Raw genomic sequence first — 5,845 nt, 5'->3', positions numbered from 1 at the left:
GATGAACACACGATGGTAGCAGCGGATGGAATCGATGATGATGAGGAGGATAACTTGTATGACGCCGACGAAGTCTCTCGATTGATTCCTGATGCCAATGCAACAGCTCTCAACCCTGCAAGATATTCACAACTCCATACAATTGCGCACGTAGCCGCCGACCACGAAGCGGTAGATTGCAATCTTCTAATCCCCAATGGAACAGCAGATCACACAAACTTTCAGTAGCATAAAACTCCAGATCGCAACTAATTGGAGAGTAGTATTCAATAGTTTTGCATAGCAAACAACTAAGAACTAGGGTTTATCTTAAACGTGGTCTAAAGCAGCTAGGGGTCGTCCAAGGCACTTATATAGGCGTCCGGGACGAGTTCTGGTCGAAAGATACAAGTAAAACCGACCCAGAATAGATCTGGTCGAGACAGACTCGGACGAATCCGGTCTGGAATCCGGTCAACCGGGCCAGGGACTGGGCCGGCCGGCGTGGCATCCAGTCAACCGGGCAGCAAACCGGAAAGTTTGCAAAACTTCGTCTGGTTTGGCCCCGGTACGATGCATCCGGTTGCCGCCCTATACATCTAATCCTTTGTTTACAGCAAGCCGGTGAGATTGACAACCTCGCTGTTACGTTGGGGCAAAGTTCTGTGATTGTGTTGTGCAGGTTCCACGTTGGCGCCGGAATCCCTGGTGTTGCGCCGCACTACACTCCTCCGCCATCAACCTTCAACGTGCTTCTTGACTCCTACTGGTTCGATTAAACCTTGGTTTCTTACTGAGGGAAACTTGCTACTGTGCGCATCACACCTTCCTCTTGGGGTTCCCAACGGACGTGTCAACTACACGCATCAATGTCCAGCTGCTCCTCTACTCCTCGTGCGATGCTCGTCTCCTCTTGATACCTGATGATACATAAGTAATAGGACTTAGGCAGTATAAAGTTCTCATCAATCAAAGTATCGTTTAGAAACAAGTTCACTCGTTGTTTAAGTAGCTTCGCACGAGCCCTTGTAATTGGTCCAATCCGAACTTCATCGGACTTGAGCTTCACAGCAGGTTCATCTTCATTTGTCAATGACGGAGGTAGTGGTGTAGTAGGGATGTTCTCATCATCTCCCCCCCCCCTTCAAAAGGCGTCGACCTCGATGCTCCAAGGTCTTCTCCGTCATATGGTGTCAAATCAGCAACATTGAAAGAATTACTGACACCAAACTCATCAACTGGAAGATCTATCGAGTATGCATTATCATTGATCTTGGCAAGCACTTTGTAAGGACCAGCACCACGAGGCTTCAACTTAGACTTCCGCAGCTTCGGGAACCTATCCTTGCGAAAATGTACCCAGACCATATCACCAGGCTTGAACAACATCTCTTTGCGCTTCTTGTTCATCCTTGCAGCATTGCTCTTGCGTTTCTTCTCTATCAACTCTTTAGTATTCACATGGATTTTTCGCATAAAATCTGCCCTCTTGGATGCCTCCATATTAACTCTCTCATGTATGGGCAAAGGCAACAACTCAAGTGGAGTAATGGGTTTGAAACCATACACCACCTCAAAAGGACACAGCTCCGTGGTAGAGTGTACCGCCCTGTTGTAAGCAAACTCCACATGCGGCAAACACTCTTCCCACTCCTTCGAGTTCTTCTTGATCATGGATCTCAACGAGTTGTGAAGAAGTTCGATTCACCACCTCGGTTTGACCATCAGTTTGGGGATGACAAGTAGTGCTGAACGGTAGCTTTGTCCCCGGCTTTCCCGAAGTGTCTTCCGAAGTAGCTCATGAACTTCACGTCACGATCGAAACAATAGTCTTCGGGACTCCATGTAGTCGAACAATCTCCCCGAAAAACAGGTTAGCAATATGCGACGCATCGTCGCTTTTGTGGCAGGCAATAAAGTGTGACATTTTAGAAAATCTGTCCACTACCACAAATATAGAATCATGGCCTCTTTTAGTACGCGGCAAACCCAACACAAAATCCATACTAATATCTTCCCAAGGTGTAGTAGGTGCGGGTAACGGAGTATACAAACCGTGAGGCTTCAGCTTGGACTTGGACTTGTTGCAAGTAATGCACCTCTTCACATACCTGTCCACGTCCCGCCTCATCTTTGGCCAATAAAAGTGATCAGCGAGCATGAGTAGCGTCTTCTCACGCCCAAAGTGACCCATCAAACCTCCAGGATGTGATTCCTGCAATAAGAGCAAACGCACAGACGATTCTGGAACACATAGTTTGTTAGATCTAAACAAGAACCCATCGTGTATGTGATATTTTTCCCATGCTTTACCAATAACACATAAGCGGTATGGTTCAGCAAAATCATGATCGATCGCATATAAATCACATAACACCTCTAATCCAGGAATTTTAACATCAAGATGAGTTAACAACATAGTCTTCCTAGATAGAGCATCAGCAACAATATTATCTTTTCCCTTCTTATGCTTAATAACGTACGGAAAAGACTCAATGAACTCAACCCACTTAGCAAGACGCCTATGCAAAGTAGATTGGGCTTTCAGATATTTCAAAGCTTCATGATCAGAATGTATGATAAATTCTTTTGGCCACAAATAATGTTGCCAAACCTCAAGAACTCTAATTAAAGCATACAATTCTTTATCATAAATAGGATAGTTCAACTTAGCACCAGAAAGTTTCTCAGAAAAATATGCAATTGGGCGACCTTCTTGCATCAACACACCACCAATTCCAATACCACTAGCATCACATTCAATCTCAAATTGCTTATTGAAATCAGGAAGTGCAAGCAACGGTGCAGAAGTTAACAATCGTTTCAGTTCATCAAAAGCATGATCTTGGGCAACGCCCCACTCAAATGCAACACCCTTTTTAGTCAATTCATTCAAAGGTGCAGCAATAGTGCTACAATTAGGCACAAAACGGCGATAAAACCCAGCTAGACCATGAAAACTTCTTACTTGACTCACATTCATGGGAGTAGGCCAATTTTGAATAGCTTCAATTTTAGACACATCTACTTCTACTCCATGCTTAGAGACAACATAACCCAGAAATATGACCTTATCTTTGCAAAATGTGCACTTCTGTAACATCCCAAAATTTTCCTAATTTTGGAATGTTAAAATTATTAAATTACGTTGATTGAATTGTTTGACTTTGATTGGAATTATGAATGAAAAGAAATTTTGATGACTTGTTTGAATTCTATTTTTCAACCTTGCTTTAAAATATATTTTTTATATGAGTGGATTAACATGACTATCCAAATTGTTTTCATTTTGTTTCAACCACTTGGTTTCTTTAGTTTGAACTAAAATAATTACTCAACCATACTAAATGTATGAAGAGAGGGAATAAAATGACTTTCCCAAATTATGGTGGATTAATGCTTATGCCTGTTTGATTATTATTTGAATTCTTGGATCTTTCCAAATATTTTCCAATGTTTCACGAGAGGAAATAATATGACATTTCCAATTATAAGCATAGTGTTGGAGGATACTCTATTTGGTCTTATTTGCATCTTAAATAATATACGCCAATTTAAATAAAATAGATGAGAGATGATAATATGACTTCATCATGATTGATTTTGAATTTTATTTATATTCTAAATCTCATTTAAAAATGATTTATTTTGTATTTCGTGTATGTTTGAATTGATTGAGTGATTGAAACTAAAACTCCCTTAATAAATTATATAAAAAAATGCACAAGTAGCTATATAGCCAAAGTGCATACAATATTTTTGTATATTTTATTTCAGGCGGAAAAGGGATTTCCCTATGCCCAATTTACTTTTCAGTTTTTAAGATTTAATTGAATAATTATCTCTAAATTTTTTCCTAAATAAAAGAAGACGTACCTGTACGTGAACTGTCACGCGCCCACGAAATCGGCTATCGGAACGACGGCGCGCAGTCAGCCAGTGACATGTGGGGCCGCGTGTCATCCCTCAGCTTCAGCCAGAGACCAGGATGAACACGAGTTCGTCGCCAACTCGAACTGTCTCCGCGAAAATCTCTTTGATTTGGATGATTCCTTGACCCCTCAGCCACGAAAATTCCTTTATAAATACCACACACCTCCGCGTACGTTTTATCCTTGAAAGCCGTAGTCCAATACCGCCATGCTGCCCCAAATCGATCTGGCCGGAAACTCAATACTGAAGCTCCAAATCGATGATTCCATCGCCACGACTGAACTAGATATCTCTCTCTACTTGTTTGCTTTTCTCCGGTGATCTTACGTATCTCCTTAACCTGTTTTGCGTACCACAGAAGCACAGGAGCGTCGTAGACGAGCAGCCGGAGCAGTTCGCCGCCTCAGCCATCGAAGTGCAGCCGCGGTATAGAGCTCGCTGAAGCCGTCTGAAGACGCGGGCGAGACCGGCGTGCAGAGACGTACCCCAACCCAGAGACCGCCGGAGCCTCATGGCCATCCATGCCCGACAACCACCGCCGTCTCCTTCATCTTCGTCAACCACCATCACTGGTAACGCCACGGGCCCTGCATCGTAGGAAATACATGTACGTCACTGAACCGATACAGCCTAGATCGATCAGATCAACTGGAAAACTGCTAGCTCATGTTACATGTTAGACTTCAAAAATTTGTATCTTTAAATCTAGAGCTTCGTTTTAGATTTTGTTTTTTTGCGTTGAATTCGTAATCCAATCCTCTATCCACTGGTACTAATTTTTATAATTATAGATTTGTTTGAATCTGCAAGTTTAAAATCTGATTACAAATTTGTTTTGGCTATTTTTAAATCTGTGAGTTTCCTTTAAATTAAATTCCTTGCGTTAGATATTCTTTCTATAACTTAATTTCGTCAAATCGTATCGCAAAATGATGGAGTCGCAGCCATGATGAAGATCAACTGAAGAATTCCGAGACAGGAGCAGCGATCGTCGTCAGATCTAGAAGATCCAACGGAGAACGTTCGCCGCGACGAGTTCTAAATCGCGAAAATGCTAATACTTTGAAAAATCATAATTTAATAATCGTAACTCCGTTTTGATTGATTCTTTTTGCGTTAGTTTTATAATTTTAATATCTACACTATGTCGTTGGAATTTTGAATTTATAAATAATTATTATTCCTGATTGAATTTAGGAAGTTTTAACCTTAATTTGAACATATTTGAAGTTATATATATTCTATTAAATTAATTCCTTTTGCAAATTGATCCTTATGACCATATCTAATATTTGGAACAAACATAACTACTGTAACAAGAAATAAATATGTAATTTAATATTATTTTGTATTTTTCTTTGTTTTACATGATTATATCGTTTTATTTGGCTCTTTATTTGCAATGGTTGTTTATTGCGTGTAATTTTTCTATGCGTTAGATTTATTCGGAGTGCGAGAGAAAGTTCAAGGAAGAAATCATCATGAAATTATACTAAGGCAAGTTACACCTTTGTTCATATGTTTGTCCCAAGTTTTCTACTATGCATGTCTTTTTCCTTCAAATGATTAGTATGCATGTGTAGGATGTTTTAGTAGATTTTACTTGGTAAATATTTTACAAGTTCGCGTGCTATTTTGTAGATTGCCATGAGTAGAAGTATTACTTAGTAATATTTCCACTTGATATCATGGTCATAGGAATCCCTAAATTTTTCTAAGTGCTATGCTTATGCTATGTAAATATCGAAAGGGGTTCGAAACAAGAAAATTTTCTAAGTACTTGAGCTCTGTTTATGAGCGCAACTTTTCTCCCAAAATCCTCCTTCAAAATAAAATTAAGTTTTCTTCGGGCGGAATGGTTTTGACGGGACAACGAGTGTGGAGATTGGTGGAGGACTGCCGCCCAGGATCAAAGAAGTCTGCCATGTTCCGG

The sequence above is a fragment of the Lolium rigidum genome, chromosome 1 (assembly GCF_022539505.1).
Source record: "Lolium rigidum isolate FL_2022 chromosome 1, APGP_CSIRO_Lrig_0.1, whole genome shotgun sequence".
NCBI classification, from domain to species: Eukaryota; Viridiplantae; Streptophyta; class Magnoliopsida; order Poales; family Poaceae; genus Lolium; species Lolium rigidum.
This window is presented reverse-complemented; position numbering follows the sequence as displayed.